At 39.3% G+C, this 22,243-nt stretch overlaps 1 protein-coding gene across 2 annotated transcripts in view; it reads right to left on the bottom strand.

Annotated features, from left to right (window-relative positions):
- Positions 1 to 22,243, bottom strand: part of NUSAP1 (nucleolar and spindle associated protein 1) — a 74,111-nt gene that overhangs the window by 50,369 nt on the left and 1,499 nt on the right. For both annotated transcript variants that reach the window (XM_034994142.1, XM_034994144.1), the window contains exon 2: positions 21,197 to 21,277. The gene's annotated coding sequence lies outside the window, so the exon portion shown is untranslated. The remainder of the gene's footprint in view (positions 1 to 21,196; positions 21,278 to 22,243) is intronic.

Here is a 22,243-nt window from a genome sequence, read left to right as displayed (position 1 = left end):
TGTGAAAGTGTTGAAGGCACAAGAACAGAGTCAGAAAGCTAAATTTAAAAATGAAGCTTTTTGGAGTAATAATTCAAAAGGCTTGTTCTGTTAAAAAAAAAAAAAAAAAGCAAGGGGTACCCAGCTGGCTCAGTCAGAAGAGCATGCAACTCTTGATCTTGGGGTTGTGGGTTCAAGCCCCGCATTGAGTGTAGAGATAAATAAATAAATCTTTAAAAAAAAAAACCCAAACAGGGCTGTAGTGAAGATTGAGTTAATGAATACATCTAATGTAATTACAGCAGTGCTTAGCACATACTAGGTGCTCAATAAATATAATCTTTATGCATGTAGATGTACACATATAGACATAAAACAAAGGCAGTTTTATCTTTCACATTATTCTGCAACCTGCTTTTCACACAATAAATGTCACAACTTTCCATACCAGCCCATACGCAAACTACCTCATTTGTTTTAACACCTACATGATTCAGTGATGTGAATGTATCAGAATCTGACCATTCTTGTATTGGATCCTTATACCTATCTTTGCAGATCTGTGCTGGTAGGAGTGATTATTAAAGTGGCAAAGTCAAAGGGCATGTCCATTTACAATTTTGATATTATGCCTTCCATAAATGTTACACTAATTGATAGTCTCACGCATAGTTGACTTTTTTTTTTTTAAGATTTTATTTATTTGTGAGAGAGAGAATGAGAGACAGAGAGCATGAGAGGGAGGAGGGTCAGAGGGAGAAGCAGACTCCCTGCTGAGCAGGGAGCCCGACGCGGGACTCGATCCCGGGACTCCAGGATCATGACCTGAGCCGAAGGCAGTCGCTTGACCAACTGAGCCACCCAGGCGCCCAGCATACTTGACTTTTTAAACAACCCTTTTAAAGGACACCTTTAGGTGGTGTAAGAGTAAAGTCTAGCAAACATCAATGATTGTCTGATATTAACAGATACTAAGTCTACTTTGCTATAGTTTGATATCATTTAGCACTGTATGTTGAATAAAACTTATTTTCAAAATTCCAGTCATAAAAACAATAAAACTGCATACTGAAGTTGAGTTGTAAACTTTTAAGCTCCTGAGTTAACAGCAGAAACTATCTCTATTTTTGTAACCCTAACATCTAGCACAGTACCTGGGAGTGGAGTATATCATCGTGTGCTAAATGATTAGTCATAAATCACAGGAACTATTACATTAGTAATCGTACCACAAAAACCACGTAGCTTGTGTTCCTGTCCACTTGACAATAGCCAATCCCAAGGAAGTTTGTAACATCCACTTTACTTTAAACTTAAACTTTCCCCTGAATCGAGAAGGATCGCTCTTTTTTTTTAAGATTTTGTCTGTCAGAGAGAGCGAGCCAGCACAGAGGGAGAAGCAGGCTTCCTGCTTAGCAGAGAGCCCGATGCAGGACTCAATCCCAGGATCCCGGGATGATGACCTGAGCCAAAGGCAGCCACTTAACCAACCGACTGAGCCACCCAGGCGTCCCTCTCTTCTCAATTATAGTGTTAAGCCTCTTTAGTTAAGCTAGCTAATAAATATTCAATGTAAAAACATTTAAAATGCTTTATTTCAGATAGGAAGGATTCCCTGCAATAGTTTAAACATTATTGTACTTTGCTATTTCCTTATCAGAAACTGAACATTTGGGGCACCTGGGTGGCTCAGTTAAGTGTCTGCCTTCGGCTCAGGTCATGATAACCTCAGCATCCTGGGATCGAGCCCCACGTCAGGCTCCCTGCTCAATGGGAAGTCTTGTTTCTCCCTCTGCCTCTCCACCCACTTGTGCTCTCACTCATAAAATCTTAAAAAAACAAAACAAAAAAAACCCATTTGCTAATACCTAGCATAAGGTTGGCCCTAAAGGTGGGAATGACGTTAAGTTTAAATGGAATGCCTTTGTTCACATGGCTGCCACGTCCCTTGGACTACAGCAGAAACTGCTACGACTTGGTACCACCACCCAGATCTTTGGTCTTTTCTGACATCTGGAGCCTACCTCAGCCCAGGTCTCTGGCTTGGCTCCTCCCATCTCAGTAATCTGCATTATTAGAAATTACCCGTTCTGGGACACCTGGGTGTCTCATTCAGTTAAGTGTCTGCCTTCGGCTCAGGTCATGATCCCAGGGTCCTGGGATCGAGTCCTGAGTCGAGTCCCACATCGGGCTCCCTGCTCAGCGGGGAGCCTGCTTCTCCCTCTGCCTGCCTCTTACCCTGCTTATGCTCTCTCCCTCTCTTTGACAAATAAAATCTTTAAAAAAAGTAGTCTAAAAAAAACTACCCATTCCAAGTAATGAGTAACACAGTGAAGTTTCAGTGCATTCTCAGCCCATGCTGCTTTATTGCCAAAATACACACACACACACACACACACAGGTGCAGAGTTTCCAACTCAATATAGCAGTTCCCTTTTACATCAAAGAATAAAATTTCTGAAATCCCAAGGATGCATAGATTAAAAAGCTGCCTTTTGTAATACTTTATAAATATTCAATGAAATTCTTTTTAACATTATATACTAATGGTGCAATGAAGAAAATACAGAACAGCAAGTAAAAACAGTGAGCAACAACCGTACTTATAGGAGAGTAAATCAAAATATGTTAATGATACTCTAATATAATACAACTCTGATGGGTGGGTTTAAGGTAAGTGCCAAGACTATTACTGTTATTTAAGGACTGATGATAATGTATTGCCAGAATACTGTTCTTATCTCTGGGAGGAAAATTGATAGCATGGCATACTATCACCAAGGGAGACAAAACCTTTTGAAAATTGTCAGTAACCTTCCGGTATCTATTTTGATTTTAATGGAGGTTTAGGAGTAAACGTTCCTAGAGAAATCTGTGACACCTGGTTTTTTATCTATGTGCCTTTGTGGAATAATGGGAACAGAGTTGAGAGAAACTCCTTCCTTGTATCTTTACTGGTTTCATTGGTTGGCAGATGTAATCAGTAAGTGGCAAGGAGAAAATTTACAAATGGGAAATGATATCTCACTTCCTGTGTACTTAAGTGGAGACTAAACACTGCAATGATTGTAAGTTTAATTCAGTTCTGAACTCCTGGAAAGTTACCACTTACACTTAAACATTCCCAGAGGCATTTGGAGTGAAATCCCAGAGCAAACAGGTTAAAATGACTTAAGAAAAATTAATTTTCAATCATAGAACATGAAACCTTGGAGGGGCCTATGAGAATCATCTAGTCTAACTCTGAATTCTCTACTGTTTACACCACTCAGCTGTGAATTCCATTTGTATTATTACTTGTCATGATTATTTGCACTTAACAGGGTTTATTTCAAAGTCAGGAATCTTCTCAAAAATCTTAAGCTACCACAATAAACTGATCTATTTTCTTCATCAAGTAAGGAAATATATGGCAAGTGTTCTTCTTTTTTTCTCCAAAAGTGGGAAAACCTGCTCCTGTTTACCTGGCATCAGAAGCTTTAGGCAACAAATTATGCAGTCTGAGCAAAATAAAATGGCTAAAGCTCTGGCTATAAAATTTTAAAAACAAAACATTTATGTAATACAGTAACAAAAAAGAACCCAAACCACAGATTTGTCAATACTTTTAGCACTGTTTCCACAAAATGGAGCAGTCTCCTTGGCTGCAGGGAACCTTTATGGCTGGTCGGTACCAGTAGCATCCAGAAGAGTTGACTGGTTATCTGAAAATCCTGCAACATCTGAAATACGGGCATATTGCTTCCATTCACTTCCAAGATACTAGTTTTAAAATATCCTAACTTAAGCCACATAAATTTTCTCAGACAAACCCCATACTTTCATTTTATATACTCTACACTGGCAATTCCCTACTTTCCTACCCTTTCTGAAACTCTGCACCTTTCTGATTATTATAGCCATAGCAGCTTATTTATTCAACATGCTTAGTTTGTGCCTTTGTTTTGTTTTTAAACATGCTTGGGGACTAAGGGAACCAGGCAAGAGGTTAGAGGGTGAGCACTGTCATGCTCTCTATTCCTGACAGTTTGAATGTCTTGTGGTTGCCCCTGTTTATCTTCTAGCTCCCATTTTCAATGGAAGTTAAGATAATCTTTAATTAGAAAATGAAAACTAATAATCCAAAAAGTAAATTCAGGCTACTGGTTTAAGTCTCTATTGCTTCATTAATAAATGCATATATAATATCTATCTACTAGCCACCACATAACACTGGACATTTTCAATCATGCATTAGAATATTAGTACTCTAAAATCAGAATTCCGGGCCTGCCACTATTTCTTGCACTTTCATTCAGACCCAGTTTTAATAAACATGCAGAAAAGACCCCCTGATTCAGAGGAATTAGGGGAAATAACAAGGATGCATGCAGTTTCAACTGAAAATGTGGGTTAATAAAGTGATTGCTTAGAAATGCAGGCAGGGCAGGTGCTCCACATCACAATGCTGCTTCAGAATAGAGGTACAAAGTCACACACAAAAAGGTGAAAATCAGGACCACTACTTAGTTACAAAAGGCTTAACTGCGAATCCTGGCCCTTTTGGGTAGAGAATGATGTGAAAACTCTGGGAAAAGAAAGAGAATTGAAAGATGTACAGTCTTTTGGAGCAGTTAAGTTTTCTTGGCCATTTATTGACAGCGGTAGCATAGAAGAGCATACGTGTATAGAGATGGTGAAGATGCTCTTAGGCAGAATGGTTTGATTCACATTAATGAACTTTATCTGCACAGCCCCCTGGGGAAAAGGAGTTTATGAACAGCAGAGCTGATATAATGTAAACTCAAAATCAATGCCCTGAAATTCAGCATAGATTTGTACATTGAAAACTATCAGCCAAGGAATTCTTCCAAATAGGGTATGGTTAATAGCCAAGCAATGTTCTGAATAAACTAGAAGCAATTTGCTTGCACCAGCAGCACCATGAGAATGTAAACTCCTGGAGGCCAAGGGTCTCTTCATATTTTGCATATCACAGGTACACAAAGAGTAAACATGAGACCACAACATTGAAAAGTAATAACCGCATACGTAGAGACTACAAAAACTTGTAGCACATTTTAGCATTTACAACTATTAACGTGGCTGTTATTAGTCTTTAAGTAACTAAATTGTTGACATCACTATAATACACAGCGGTGTCCTCATGATCGTGCAGATGACTAAATATTGCTTGGTTATTCCAATGTCTCTAACACCAAATGACGGCGTAGGACATTTAAAGAGGAGCTATAATCCATTTAATATAATAGCCTTCTCCCTATCCTCTGGAGTTGCCATATAAGAAATATTCAAGAGGCACTATTTTCTTAAATCTGCTCCACTTTTAGTTTTTTCCCTGGGAAAACAAGGGAACAGAGACCCAATCTTTTCAGGGACCTTCAAGGTGCTAAATGGCCAAAATGAACACAAGGTAAAAGGGAGTAAGAAGTCAGCTTCCATTCCTCTATTATATCCTGATGTGAGGTGTGAGATCCCTCAGATCAAGAAACTAGTTTGCTGGGCTCTTATTAAAGAGTCACATGCCAAAGTCCTCAACACATGTACATCAGACAAGGTTTATAAAACCAACATGCTGTCTTTGGCTATTCCCTTCAATCCTTTGCTTTACATCTTTAAATTCTAACTCCCCTAAACTAACCAGAGGCATAAGGAAAAGCCAGCTATCCAAGTTCTTGGTTTGTTTTTAACCCAAACACACACACACACACACACACACACACTTTTCCATTCTTAAAATGCACCCAGAGAATGAAAGGAGAAAAGAAAAGGTGACAGAGCACAAAGTCGCCTATTCTATAAATGCCTGTTGCTGAAAAGAACATCAGAAGCAAAATCCCCACCTGATGGCTTCAGTGGGGCTACATCGGTAGGAGTACATTTGTTTCCTGGTTAACCACTAGAAAAATTTCATTCATTGGCTCTACCCCTCTGCTTTAGGAAACAAACAGGGTCTCTAACCTTTACACCTACACAAAAGTTGCTATTTCTCACACATGATTTATTCATACACATTCAGCTTTTAAAGTACCTTTTATATGTTCTTTGCCTAAAACATCTTCCTTTGGTGCAACTCTGTTCATCACCAGAGCTTCACCAACTCAAGTAGTAATATTTATTCTATTGTACAACTTTGCTAATACAATTTACTATACATGCAAAACTGTTATTGCTACAAAGATTCTACCTCTTGAAAATTATTATTCGTCTTATGGCTTTTATTTATTTTTTGCAATAGGAAATATCCTTTCCTATGTACTGTGCTATTTTGCATTCATTCATTACCTTTTCAGAGGTATTTTAAAAAATATTTAAATGCTTTTTGGAAATAGATTCTCCCAGGCACTAAACTACTAGAGCCAAGAGTACAACTGCTTTAAAAAGTACACTCTGAGAATCTAAACCTGGGTCCCTGGATATCTGCTGCTACAGAGTCTATTTGTTTAAGCTTGCTTGTGTACTGGAGACACACCACATTCCTTTTGCATTACATATCATGGTAACTGTAAAATCTGTGTCAAAAAATCCTGAACTCTCCTAATACTGAGACTTAAAAATCACCTCCAAAAACTGCCCTTTCCAAGTTCTCAAGGCAGCTTTTAGGGGTAGGAGTTTCTTTTCCACAGAAAGCTATCTTATGCTTTCAGAACAAAATCATTTATTTTTACAAGCAGAAAAAAGTGAAAGCTGCCTGAGGTGGCTTACTATAACCAAGCAAAAGAGTTAGTTATTACATGGCAACCTGCTTAGGCTCCATCTAGCTACACTCCAATTCTTGTGAAAAGGTCTGGAATGCCATCAACACGCAATTCAGACTGTGAAATAGGAAAAGCCTGTGACAAATTAATGTAGGACACTGAACTACTGACCAGTGTTCTTCCATAACAATTAGCATGCCACAGACAGGAAATGTAAATGGTCTGCAGATTAGAAAAGCACTTGACTAACATAGCATTTCAGTAAGACATGCAAAATAAGAAAATAATTTCTTGATGCAAAGGAGTGGATTAAATAATAAACCTACAAGACACACTGTGTGAAAACAGCATAAGAACAATCTCATCTCAAACTAAGAGAACAAAGCAGAATCATGAAATGGGGCCTCATTTTGATTTGAGGTTTCATAAGACACAAAGGCAGCTGGTTTCCAGCTACCTCAGAAAAAGCTTAAATATCCTCAAACACAGTATTTCACACTGTAATCCCACAGTTCTATTCATAAATGAGTTTTTGGCCTTAATCTCCTTTCCCCAGGGAGAATATCATGATTCCGATATTTATGAAAAAAGAAAAGGTCTCGATTTTCCACTCATGTTACACTACTGGTTATTATCAATAATTCATCCTGAAGTTTAAATTATTACTAGGCTCATGCACTAACCCCTAACATGGCACTACAATATGCTACCAAGCACTAATGCTTACAAAACTATACACATCTCAAAATGGAAGACATTGGTGATTTTGTTGTTCTTAAACAACTTGTAACATTTGTCCACAAGTATTAAAATATACATATATATATATTTCTATTGCACATACCCCGTTTTTGTTTAACTTTTTAAAAGAAAAACTGCCAGCTGACATGATGAGCAGAGAAGGAAGTAGGCACAGCTACTGATCAAGGTGTAGTCCTGCCTAAAATTACAGCTTTTCCCATTAAGAAGGGGACAAAATAGCCCAGGGGGGAAAATGTAGGCATAATTAAGCAAACACTGGGCTAGTACACTGACAAAGACCCATTTTGTTAGATACTATCTGGTGACAACCATTAAAGATTCAAAGAACAACTTGAACGAGAGCATTCAACAGTGGTTCCTTTAGCTATGAAATAAATACAAAGCAACTGGAGAAGATGAGTCTGGTACATACTCAAACAAATGGGCCAGAGATGGTTTCACTGGTGCTGATGGTATAAAGTCCCTATCCCCTGCCAAATGGTCCTACCCAAAACACTGCAAAAAGGACATGGGGAAGATGGATAACAGACAACTAAAGATATCAATTCTCAACATACCAATGGAACTCAGTTCTGTCTTTAACAATTCCAAAATAGTTAAAATATCAGGAAGTTGGCTGAGAAGTTACTTAGAGAAACATTTAAGTTACCTTTATCCAAAGTTACTTCTATGATTTACCACTCAGTATTTGCCCTCAAAGGAAATTATATTTTATCTATATTATGGAATTATTTTACTAAAAAGCTTTCTTATGTCAATTCAAAGAGGTTGACCAATTTAACTAATCGTTAAGAGTGCTCAACAATTCCCATTTTTGGCCATTTCTCTCACTGCTAAATTTTGGCAAATCTGCCCTAAGTTTTTAGCATCACAGCATGTATGACCCTAGGCAAATTCCCTAAATCACAGATATGATCTAAGACAATTTGTTCTTAATTGCATCTAAGAAGTTTCAAATTCTTTCTCACAAAGACTCATAGCTTCCTTCTTCGTATATAAAGACCTGACAATTCATACAGTGGTCCTCTGTAGATTTGGAAGCAAGAATAGCTTTACATTATAATCTGTTCATCACATGGTGTAAGTTTTAAGGAGAAGAAGAAAGATCCATATTTTTGTTGAACTATTTTTCTTGTTTGAGTTTTTTTCCAGACCCCAAATTTCTTCTAAATCAACCACAAATTTGGGAACATTGCTACTGAAGTGTTTGGTTACAACCAGGGAAAGTTACCTGAGTCCCAGCCTTTACAGCCTAACATTACACCTCACCTAAAAAAATAAACCAAACATCTGAATACCCATCTTGGATCAAAGGAACAAAGTTACTTATGTTTTTAGAAAACTGGAGCTACAGAATGTAAGATGCCATAAAGTTAGATGGAGCTGCATAAAGCATTTTTGCTTCCTTTTCGCAGGAGAAAGGAATTATCTGCAAACTCTTTTGTTTTCCCCATTCCTTCATGCCCAAAGTTGAAGGCAGGTCATACTAGAGGATCTGCCATATCTTCTGAACAGAAAAACCACTTAAGCCACTTGTTCCTGCCTTAGCAGCATGGAAAACCAAGTCTCAAGTGCTATGTTAAGAGCCCACAAAAAAGAATGAAGTAATTTGCAATACAGGAGCCTCTCATCTGAGGAAGGTGAAAAGGGTTCCACCAGTGGACTTGAAGCTGTTTTGTTTCCTTTTCCAACCTTTCAGTAAACTCAAGCATGCATTCATAGGGTTAGCAAATGTACAATGTGGTCTTTCCTTAGAAAAATGAAAAATCATTAAAAAATACGAAATGTCCAAAGACTTCTGAGACAGAAGTCAACAAAAGCTTCCTGCTCTAGGAGAAAAATCCCTCTTCACATCCAAACTGTAGATTTACACATATAAAGATGTGTATTTTACAGAGACTCTGTTAACCTTGCATCCTCTTGTCTTCATGCTTCTTTATCACATCAAAGGTTTTATTGCAAAATTGGATCTTTGTTCTTTTCCAGCAAATGTACTTCAAAGGATGAGTCAGGATTTAGATATTTAATATCTGTAGTTTTTAAGCATATCTTTCATTTCATATTAGAACACATATTTGGAATTTACTCCTTGCAGATTCAACTGTGCTTATGACAGTGGCTGAAACTGGAAGACATTTAAAAAAAAAAAACCTGATGTCATCCATACTTGCTATTTATTTAGTCTTCTTGTTTGAAACAAAAGGTAAAGAATTCACAAACACCAACATCTAAGCACCTGTTTCAAATTAAACATCAGCCTCAGCTTCCAAAATAACTTCTTTATAATTAAGCAAAAAGCAGAACATGCATGTCAGTTGCTTCTTTCTTCCTGGAGAAGTTGGCAAGACAACTGCATCCTAGGAGCTTCTCAATGTTGAATCTGAGAAGTGGAACAAAAAGAAAAGCAGCCTTTTCCGATCCAAATCATGGAGGTAAAATATGTAGAGAAGAGATATCCACATTTCAGGAATAGGGAAAGTGGCTGGATAAAAAGACTACCTACTCCAGGAGACAACACAGAATACCTGGAAATAAAAAATAAATTAAAAACAGGGAGGTTAAGGCAGGTACTTCTGCATGAGCTCATGTTTAAAAATAATATTTAAAAACACATAGAAAGAAAATACATTTTAGATTACACGCTGTCTAAAAGAAAATGTCCAACGATAACACCAAATTCAGTATTGTCATCAGAAAAGCAAGTCAAAAAAATATATAAGCATAATACAAAAAAGTTAGATTTATGTAAAAACTAAAAAAAAAAAAAAAAGGGATACACATGTCCAAGGGTTCCTGGTTCCTCAGTCGGTTAGGGCATCCGACTCTTGATCACAGCTCCAGTCATGATCTCAGGATCGTGAGATACAACCCTGTGTCAGGCTCAGCACTGAGTCTGCTTGAGATTCTCTCTCTCCCTCTCCCCCTCACCTGCTCGCAGGTGCTCTCTCTCAAATATATAAATCTTTAAAAAAAAAAAAAAATACTACAAAGCTGTAGGTAATCAAAACAGTATGGTACTGGCACAAAAACAGACATATAGATCAAGAGAATAGAATAGAAAATCCAGAAATAAACCCACAATTATACAGTCAATTAATCTTCAAAAAAGCAGGAAAGAATGTCCAATGGGGAAAAGATGGTCTCTTCAATAAATGGTGTTGGGAAAACTGGACAGTTATGTGCAAAAGAATGGAACTGGACCACTTTCTTACACTATTAACAAAAATAAACTCAAAATGTATTAAAGACCTAAATATGAGAACTGAAACCATAAAAATCCTAGAAGAGATCACAGGCAGTAGTGTCTCTGACATCAGCCACAGTAACATTTTTCTAGATAGGTCTCCTACAGCAAGGGAAATAAAAGCAAAAATAAATTATTGGGACTACATCCATATAAAAAGCTTCTGTACAGTGAAGGAAACAATCAACAAAACTAAAAGGCAACCTACTGAATGGGAGAATATATTTACAAATGACATACCCAATAAAGGGTTAGTATCCAAAATATATAAAGAACTGATGCAATTCAACACCAAAAAACCCCCAAAATCCAATTAAAAAATGGGCAGAAGACATGAACAGACATTTCACCAAAGACGACATACAGATGGCCAAAAGACACATGAAAAGATGCTCAACATCACTCATCATCAGGGAAATGCAAATCAAAACTACAATGAGGTATCACCTCACACCTGTCAGAATGGCTAAAATAAAAAACAAGTGTTGGTGCAGATGTGGAGAAAAAGGAACCCTCTTGCACTATTGGTAGGAATGCGAATGGGTGCAGCCACTGTGCAAAACAGTATGAAGGTTCCTCAAAAGTTAAAAATGAGGGGTGCCTGATTGGCTCAGTCGTTAAGCATCTGCCTTCGGCTCAGGTCATGATCCCGGGGTCCTGGGATCAAGTCCCACGTGGAGCTCCCTGCTTGGCGGGAAGCCTGCTTCTCCCTCTCCCACTCCCCCTGCTTGTGTTCCCTCTCTCGCTGTATCTCTCTCTGTCAAATAAATAAATAAAATCTTAAAAAAAAAAAAGTTAAAAATGAAACTACCCTACAATCCAGTAATTGCACTACTGGATATCTACAAAAAAAAAAAAAAAAATACAAACACACTAATTCAAAGGGACACATGCACCCCTATGTTTATAACAACGTTACATACAATAGCCAAATTAGGAAGCAGCTTAAGTGTTCACTGATAGGTGAATGGATAAAGAAGATGTGGTATATATACATACACAATGGAGTATTATTCGGCTATAAGATGAATGAAAGTTGAAAGGCCAAAAAGCTGAACAAGCCAAAAAGAATGAAATCTTGCCATCTGCAACAACATGGATGGAGCGAAAGAGTACAATGCTAAGTGAAATAAATCAGAGAAAGAGAAATACCTTATTATTTCACTCATATGTGGAATTTAAACAAAACAAATGAGCAAAGGAAAAAGAAAGAAACCAAGAAACAGATTCTATTTTTTAAGATTTTATTTATTTATTCGACAGACAGCAAGAGAAGGAACACAAGCAGGGGGAGTAGGAGAGAGAGAAGCAGGCTTCCCGTGGAGCAGGAAGCCCGATGTGAGGTTCGATCCCAGGACCCCGAGATCATGACCTGAGCCAAAGGCAGACGCTTAACGACTGAGCCACCCAGGGGCCCCAAGAAACAGATTATTAACTACAGAGAACAAAATGATGCTTACCAGAGGGGAGGTGGGTGGCAGGATGGGTGAAATAGGTGATGGGGATTAAGGAGGACATCTGCTGTGATGAGCACTGGGTGAGGTATGGAATTGCTGAATCACTGTATTGTAGATCTGAAACTAATATAACACTGCATGTTAACTATACTGGAATTAAAGGCAAATGTAAATTAATTCAGAATCAAATCAGGAGGAAGAGAATTATAGAATCTGCATTTGTTGCAGAAGCAGCAGAAGTAAGAGTAAAAAAATAGAGAATATCCACAGAAGGGCCTTTAGAACACCATGGGCAACAGAGCTGTTTCATTATATAAGCTTACTCAGGCCAATTCAAAGCTTGCACCAGCCATTAGACTGTTCTGTAGTTCAATTATTATTATTATTTTTTAGGATTTTATTTGAGAGAGAGACAGAGAGAGCAAGAGAGCATAAGCAGGGAGGAGCAGCAGAGGGAAAGGGAGAAGCAGGCTCCTTGCTGAGACTAGACCCTAGGACCCTGGGATCATGACCTGAGCTGAAGGCAGACGCTTAACTGACTGAGCCACCTAAGCACCACCTGCAGTTCAATTCTAATGGCAAGATAACTGGTAGTAATGTTGAGGGGGAAAGAAGATACAAGCTAGTTCCTTCCAGGAGGAAATATGCTAAAAGAATTCTACGTAGGGCGCCTGGGTGGCTCAGTCGGTTAAGCAACTGCCTTCGGCTCAGGTCATGATCCTGGAGTCCCGCATCGGGCTCCCTGCTCGGCAGGGAGTCTGCTTCTCCCTCTGACCGTCCCCCCTCTCATGTGCTCTCTCTTTCATTCTCTCTCTCAAATAAATAAAATCTTTAAAAAAAAAAAAAAAAAGAATTCTATGTAAACCAAATAAGCATCAAAGATGAGCACCTTTTCCTAACAGGGAACCTATCTAGACTGTCTTATAAACAAATGCCTTCAGGAATACTTACTAATAAAAATACATACATTCATCATAGATAAACTCCACCTCCCCCCCATCTATATCTTTATATCAGGCAATAACGCTAGAATATCATAAGCCTGTTCTCTCTTCAAAAGACCCAATTTCAGGCTCCTGGATGACTCAGTTGGTTAAGCATCTGCCTTTGGCTCAGCTCATGATCTCAGGGTCCTGGGATCGAGTCCCGCATCAGGCTCCCTCCTTCTCCCTCTCCCTCTTACACTTCCCCTGCTCATCCCCCCTCTTTCTCTCAAATAAATAAATAAAATCTTTAAAAAACAAACAAAAAACCCATAATACCCAATTTCACATTCACTCAGTCACCATTCATTTTATTCACTCTAAACACAAATATGGATCACAAACTGTAGGACCTACTGAAAAGTGAATGAGTAGTAGTAGCTTAGTATGAAAGCCATAGTTCTGACCATGACCTACAATTCCCCCTAAGGTCTACACCACCTTCCACCATATCCTTTCTGACCCCAACTCTATTTCTTTTTCTTCTTCTTTTTTTTAAGATTTTATTTATTTATTTGACATAGAGAGACACAGCGAGAGAGGAAACACAAGCAGGGGGAGTGGGAGAGGGAGAAGCAGGCTTCCCACAGAGCAGGGAGCCCGACGCAGAGCTCCATCCCAGGACCCTGGGACCATGACCTGAGCCAAAAGCAGACACTTAATGACTGAGCCACCCAGGTGCCCCCCAACTCTATTTCTATCTCCTCCTCCATCATGTGCTCCAACCACACTGGACTCCTTGCTCTTCCTGGAATGTCAGGCATACTCCAACCTTATAGCCTTTGTACTGGCTGTTCCCTTTGTGAGAGGACCCTTCCCCAGGTATCCACATAGCTAGTCCTCTCACCTCGTCTTTACTTAAATGTCATTTTCTCAATGAGGCCTACTTTGAGCCAGTTTAAGATTATACTATCCCTCCATCCCATCCACAGACACACTTCTACCATTCCCCTTTACCCTATCTACTTTTCCTTTTATCCATAGCCTGTAACACTAGCTAAGTTGCTTCATAAGGTATTTATTATGTTTCTTCATTTACTGTCCTGTCTAAAATGTAAGCTCCAGGGGTGCCTGGGTGGCTCAGTCGTTAAGCGTCTGCCTTCGGCTCAGGTCATGTCGAGCCCTGCATTGGGCTCCCTGCTCAGCGGGGAGTCTGCTTCTCCTTCTCTAGCTCCCCCTGCTTGTGTTCCCTCTCCTTCTCTGTCAAATAAGTAAATAAAATCTTAAAAAAAAAATGAAAATAAATAAAATAAAATAATAAGCTCCAGGGGTGCCTGTCTGACATGGTCAGTGGAGCATGCAACTCTTGATCTCAAGGTTGTAAGTTTGAGCCCCACACTAGGTGTAGAGATTACTTAAAAATAAAATATTTAATACATAACATGTAAGCTCCATCAGGAAGGAAACTGTTTTGTTTACCAATGAATCCCAAACACCCAGACTAGCATGTGACCCAGGTAACCACTTGATAAAAATTTGCTGAATGAATGAAGAGCAGGGCTGTTAAATACATTTAGCCAACATTAGTTAACATGTAAATAGGTTCTAGAGTTAAGTGAGGAAACCAAAACTATACACACTGATCTACAAAATCTTCAAATACATCCCTATAAAGTTGATGACTTACTAGGCACTTCTAGGTCTTTGAGGTCACTTGTTTAGTGCTATTGATTATACAAACAAAGTAACTTTGTATTAGAAAATCTGACTTCCTGGGAGGACAGAAAGGGAAATCAGAATTTTTAATGTAGTACTTGGGCTAGACAGACCTGCCTCAAATGACTCTGGGTGTAGTCAGCTTCTAAGATGGGCCCCAGTTATTGTTGCCTCCCGGTATTCACACCCTTCTACAGTCTCCTCTAACAATGAATCAGGGTATGATAAAGAATTTGGCCTTTGTCCTGGGAGGGAAACTCTAAATCCTTGGAATTTACAGTAAATGAGCCAGAAGAAATTACACAACGGAGTCCTAAATAATTAATGGGTCAAAGAAAAAATGACAAGGGAAATTAGGAAATACCTTGAGATAAACGAAAACAATAACACAACAAACCAAAAATTATGGGATGCAGTAAAGCAGTGCTAAGAGGGAAATTTATAGATCTAAATGCTTACATTAAAAAAGAAAGATCTCATGGGGCGCCTGGGTGGCTCAGTCATTAAGCGTCTGCCTTCGGCTCAGGTCATGATCCCAGGGTCCTGGGATCGAGCCCCCCATCGGGCTCCCTGCTCCGCGGGAAGCCTGCTTCTCCCCTTTCCACTCCCCCTGCTTGTGTTCCCTCTCTCGCTGTATCTCTCTCTGTCAAATAAATAAATAAAATCTTAAAAAAAAAAAACAACAAAACTCAAATCAGCAACCTAACTTTACACCTTAAGGAACTAGAGAAAGAATAAACTAAACCCAAAGCTAGCAAGAACGAAAGAAAAAATAAATATCAGAGCAGAGATAAATAAAAGAGGGAATAGAAAAACAGAGAAAACCAACGAAACCAAAATTCGGTTCTGACAGGGTTGTGAGAATCCCTGAATTTGCAGCCAATTGATCAGAACTGCAGGTTGCCTGGGAATCCTCCTAAGTGTGGCTGCCTTTTAAAGTGAGGGCAATCTTGGGGTACCTGGCTGGCTCAGTACATACAGCATGCGACTTTTTTTTTTTTATTAAGATTTTATTTATTTGAGAGAGAGAGAATGAGAGAGAGAGCATGAGAGGGAGGAGGGTCAGAGGGAGAAGCAGACTCCCCGCCAAGCAGGGAGCCCGATGCGGGACTCGATCCCAGGACTCCAGGATCATGACCTGAGCCGAAAGCAGTCGCTTAACCAACTGAGCCACCCAGGTGCCCCAGCATGCGACTCTTAATCTCAGGGTCATGAGTTCAAGCATTATGCTGGGCATGGAGCCTACTTAAAAAAAAAACCAAAAAACCACCACCACCACCACCACCACCACAAAACCCACAAAGATTAAAGTGAGGGCAGTCTTGTTGGGAACAGGGCCTCTGACTTGCGGGATCTGCATTAACTCTGGATGGTTAGTGTCAGGACTATATTGCAGTACACTAGTTGGTCTCAAAAGAGTGACCAAGTGAATGAGGAGAAAGTGATGATGAGTGACTTCTGAGACATAGATGGAGCTGTGACTTCTGCACTGTTCTCTTGGACTGCTTATTCTGGGAGAAGCCAGATGTTGTACATGAAGACATTCAAGCAGCCTTGGAAGAGGCCAACACTGGAAGGAACAAAGGCTTTCCACCACCAGCATGAATTTATCAGCCACGTGAAAGAGCCACCATGGAATTAGATAACTGCCACCCCAGCCAATCTTGACTGCAACCTTAGAAGAGAATCCAAGCCAGAAAGCCCCAGTGTTAAACTGCTCTGTAACTCCTGACCCACATAAACTGTACGAGATAATACATGTTTACTGTTGTTTTAATCCACTAAATTTTGGATAATCTGTTATGCATCATTGAATAAGTAATACACTTTGCTTCCTCGAAGGACAGAAAGAATGATATATCATGGGAGTTAATTACTCCTTTCTTAAAAAATAAAAATTCAGGGGCACCTGGGTGGCTCAGTCGTTAAATGTCTGCCTTCAACTCTGGTCATGATCCCACGGTCCTGGAATTGAGATCAGCATCAGGCTCCCTGCTCAGTGGGAAGCCTGCTTCTCCCTCTCCCACTCCCCCTGCTTGTGTTCCCTCTCTCTCTCTCTCTGTCAAATAAATAAATAAAAACTTTAAAAAATAAAATAAAAATAATAAAAATTCGGTTTGCTCCGGGGTTTCAGCATCCAAAAAAAAAAAAAAAAAGAAATCTCCTTTCTTACTTTGCTATGTAAATTCAGAACGCATTTTACAAAACACAATGGCTATACTTATCATTCCAGTTAAGTTTTTAAGTGTCTTATTAAAATAGTGCTGGGTCAGGGCACCTGGGTGACTCAGTCAGTTAAGTGGCTGCCTGTGGCTCGGGTCGTGATCCCAGGGTCCTGGGGATCGAGTCCCATGTGGGGCTCCCTGCTTAGTGGGGAGCCTGCTTCTTCCTCTCCCTCTGCCCCTCCCCACCGCTCATGCTCTCTCTCAAATAAATAAACAAAATCTTGAAAGAAAAAAAAAATAGTGCTGGGTCTAATGGACAGTTTCTGCCCCCAGATATGGATAGGCTCTACTAATGTAAAATCACTGCCTGAGCAAAAATTTAACTTCTCAGTCATTCAACATTATTGAGTGCTTCCTTTCTTTGAAAATTTTAAATTATTTACTTGAATAGGTAACAAAAGCACTAACAGGAAAAGGTACAATAGGATATACAATGTTTCTTCCATATCCATTTATTTATCTATTTTTATTTAAATTAAGTTAGCCAACATATAGTACATCATTAACAGATGTACATATGTACATCGTAACATTTCAGATGTAGAGTTCAGTGATTCATCAGTTCCTTATAACATCCAATGCTCATCACATCATCTGCCCTCCTTAATGCCCATCACCCAATTCCATATCCTTTTAGATATCCTATGGCTACATAACATCTGTGTAAGTAGATTTATTTTCTCCCCACAAATGAAAGTATACTATACACCATGTTCTGCACCTTGCTTTTCCCTTTAATGTATATTAGTGATCATTCCATATCAGAATTAAAGCTACCTTTTTTTTTTAAAGATTTTATTTATTTGAGAGAGAGCACGTGAGAAAGTATGAGTGGGGGAGGGGCAGAGCAAGAGGGAGAAGCAGACTCCCCACTGAGCAGGGAGCTCAACGTGAGGCTCAATCCCAGGACCCCGGGATCATGACCTGAGCCGAAGGCAGATCTTAACCGACTGAGCCACCCAGGTGCCCCAAAGCTACCCTTTAAGTACAGAAGCACCTACATTTATTTACATCAATTTCCTGCAGATAGATATTTAGATGTTACTAATATTGGGCTATACCAATGTCAAGTTTCTATTACTATCTACCTGGATTTATTTCTTTTTTTTTAAAGATTTATTTATTTGAGAGAGTGTGTGTGTGTGTGTGCACACAGCACGCACAAACAGGGGGGAGAGGGAGAATCCCAATTAGCACAGTACCCAAAGTGGGGTTCAATCTCAGGACCTGAGATCAGGACCTGAGCCAAAACTGAAACCAAGAGTTGGACACTTAACCAACTGCACCACCCAGGTGTCTGCCCTCTATCTACCTGGATTTAATTAAGGTTCTAAATTCAAGCAACAAAGCCTCTGTTCTAAAAGCATATGATAAAGACTCTATCACCTAAATTTGTCCCAGCCGTTTTTATTCCTTTTCTTTTTCTTTTATTCCTTTCCTTTTTTTTTTTTTAAGATTTTATTTATTTATTTGAGAGAGAGAACATGAGAGAGAGGGGGGAGGGTCAGAGGGAGAAACAGACTGCGGGACTCGATCCAGGAACTCCAGGATCATGACCTGAGCCAAAGGCAATCGCTTAACCAACTGAGCCATCCAGGCGCCCTATTCCTTTCCTTTTGTACATTGTAATACAGATCTTCCTTATGATCTGATAAACCCAACCTAAGCTGAAAATATCCTAAGTCAAAAATGCATTTAATACACCTAACTTACCAAACCTCATAGCTTAGCCTAGCCTACCTTAAATGTGTTTAGAACACTTATATTAGCCTACAGTTGAGCAAAATCATCTAACCAAAGCCTATTTTATAATAAATTATTGAATACCTCATACCTCATATAATTTATTGAATACTGTACTGAAAATGAAAAACAGTTGTTTACCCTTGTGGATCACGTGGCTGATTTACAGCTGTGCTTTGCTGCCAGTGTCCAGCACCATAAAAGCATCACACCACATATTACTATCCAGGGAAAAGATCAAAATTTAAAAACTGGGGGCGCCTGGGTGGCTCAGTCCTTAAGCGTCTGCCTTTGGCTCAGGTCATGCAGGGTCCTGGTTTTGAGCCCCACACTGGGCTCCCTGCTCCGTGGGGAGCCTGCTTCTCCCTCTCCCAGTCTCCCTGCTTGTGTTCCCTCTCTTGCTGTGTCTCTCCGTCAAATAAATAAATAAAATCTTAAAAAAAAAAAAAATTAAAAACCACAGTATGGTTTCTACTGAATGTGTACTGCTATCACACCATCAAAAAGGCAGAAAATCGTTCAGGCGAACAATCATTAAGTCAGGGACTATCTGTATAGCTGGGATTTTTTTACTTACCTTTTTTTAAAATTTGTTTTTATTGTGGTAAAATACACATAATATAAAATTTATCATCTTCACCCTTTTTAAGTGTTCGGTTCAGTGGTATTAAGTACATTCATATTGTTGTGCAAGCATCACCACCTTCCATCTCCAGAACTTTTTTCATTTACAAAACTGAAACTCTGCCCCCATTAAATAACTCCCAATTTTCCCTTCCTGAAGCCCCTGGCAACCACCATCCTACTTTCTGTCTCTATGATTTTCACGATTCTTTTTTTTTTTTTTAAAGATTTTATTTATTTGACAGAGAGAGACACAGCGAGAGAGGGAACACAAGCAGGGGGAGTGGGAGAGGGAGAAGCAGGCTTCCCGCGGAGCAGGGAGCCTGATGCGGGGCTCGATCCCAGGACCCTGAGATCATGACCTGAGCTGAAGGCAGACGCTTAACGACTGAGCCACCCAGGCGCCCCTTCACTATTCTTAAGTACCTTTATCAGTGGTATACAATATTTTAATCCTTAAGGCAGCTGTAATTGAATGATTTCCATGTAATACAATCAATATATATGACTAAGTAGATGTTATGAGTTGAACTGTGTCCTCCCCAAATTCATAAATTGGAAGTCTACTCCCTAGTACCTCAAAATGTGACCTTATTTGAAAATAGTCAATACAGTCATTGCAGATATAATTAGTTAAAATGAGGTCATACTGGAGTAGGGTGGGCCCCTAATCTAACATGACTGGTGTCCCCATAGAACTTAGGACACAGACACAGGGAGAATGCCATGTGAAGACTGGAGTCATGCTGCCACGAGCCAAGGAACTACCAAAAGTTAGAAGAAAGGCCTGAAACACATCCTTCCTTAGTACCTTCAACGTTGATTTTGGATGTTTGATCTCCAAAGCTGTGAGACAATATATTTCTGTTGTTCTAAGTCACCTAGTTTGTTACAGCAGCCCTAGGAAACCCTGTTTTACAGATAAAGTTGTCAATTATTAAAGCACATATCACTTTTTGTTCTTTGAGCAATAGAACATACTTACATCTGTGGTAAATTCAGAAGATAGCAACACTATGGCTAGACTCATACCTAGAAATATTAATGGTGTAGTGAAAAGCTTTAGAAATTAAAGATTAGGGCGCCTGGGTGGCTCAGTTGGTTATGCGACTGCCTTCGGCTCAGGTCATGATCCTGGAGTCCCAGGATGGAGTCCCGCCATCGGGCTCCCTGCTCGGCAGGGAGTCTGCTTTTCCCTCTGACCCTCCTCCCTCTCATGCTCTCTCTCATTCTCTCTCTCGCAAATAAATAAAATCTTAAAACAAACAAACAAAAAACAACAAAAGAAATTAAAGATTAAAATATCAGTATTTATCTATAATTAAAACAAGTGAATATATCCTAAAATTTGCCTAGTAGCACTTATATTTTATCATTTGATCTTCAATCTAATTAAAGCTGTATCTTTCTTCTTTATCCAATAAAAATTACTGGTTTGGGCAAATGATCAAGTTTTTCTTTTTTATACTTGATACACTGCTTTTGTTGAAAATACAAGATTTAGCTTAAATGTAAGTAATTTCTAGTCAATGGGGCGCCTGGGTGGCTCAGTCGGTTAAGCATCTGCCTTTGGCTCAGGTCATGACCCTAGGGTCCTGGGATCTAGTCCCACGTTGGGCTCCCTGCTCAGCAGAGAGCCTTCTTCTCCCTCTCCCTTTGCCCCCTACTCATGCTTGCTCTCTCTCTCTCTCAAATAAATAAAATCTTAAAAATTTCTAGTCATTTTTGGTGTTCATTTTCTGTTGAAGCTTATTGTTCTACTTCTATCTAGCTATTTTTCAAGCTGCTTAAACAGTATCTGGAAGCATTAGCGACTATTACTCACTTGCCAAATCCTGAGTTCTGATTTTTGCTTTCTTCTCAAGATGAATATAAAAGCACCTGGAAGCCAAAGAAAATGTTCTTCCTGTAATAAGGAAAAATAAAAACAACATTATAGTAAGGATACAGCCCTCACTTGTGCTATATGCTTCTTTGTGCAGAACTATTCAAATGAACCAAGCTATTTTTAAAAACATCACGATGGGGCACCTGGATGGCTCTGTCATTTAAGTGTCCAACTCTTGGTTTCCACTCAGGTCATGATCTCATGGGTCTTGGGATCTAGCCCCAGGTAGGGCTCCAACCTCAGTCAGAGGTAGGTGTGTGTGTGTGTGTGTGTGTGTCTCTGCTTGGAAGATTCTTTCCCTCTGCCCCTGCCCCCACCTGCGATCTCTCTGGCTCTCTCCCTCTCTAATATAATCTTTAAAAAAAATCATTATCAAAAACTATTCAAAAGGAATAGTCAGAAAGAAGTTACTCTCTACCTGCACTGGCACTAATTTTATAAAGATATCAAAACTCTTGAATAAGTGGTCGTCAAGTTTTTATGGTACTTTCTTCCCACTAAGAACCTGATGATGCTGTGGTCCTCTTCTCACAAAAGACCTTTGCTTTAATATAGATGACCACACCCCTCTGTTGTAAGGTAGGAATAATACTCTGTTCCTTTCCTCTGCCCTACATATCTTGTTTCTTCTTCTAGATGAAACTGAAAAAAATACTCCTGACAAAAGAGAAAGGTCTTATTTATAAGGCAGCTATTCTTTATGCGTATTTCCAGCTTTGCTAAATCAAGGACCAGCAAAGAGCACACCAGAAATATCCATTCCTATTATGACATATCAGTGGAACTGCACCCAACTAACATGCCAATTCTAAATAGGCTTCACTAATTCAGAAACCTAGTAACAGGAAACTTTCCAAGAATTTAACTGAAACACCGAATCAGGGGTTATAAAAATCCAATTTATAAAAAGAAACCCCATATACAAGAACCGAATACAAATGACTTGACAGTATTATACTTGGCAACCCCACCACATTATACAAA

The sequence above is a fragment of the Mirounga leonina genome, unplaced genomic scaffold (assembly GCF_011800145.1).
Source record: "Mirounga leonina isolate KUSES-001 unplaced genomic scaffold, KU_Mleo_1.0 Mir_91, whole genome shotgun sequence".
NCBI lineage: Eukaryota > Metazoa > Chordata > Mammalia > Carnivora > Phocidae > Mirounga > Mirounga leonina.
The sequence above is the reverse complement of the archived record's forward strand: the minus strand, read 5'-3'. Positions and strand labels throughout refer to the sequence as shown.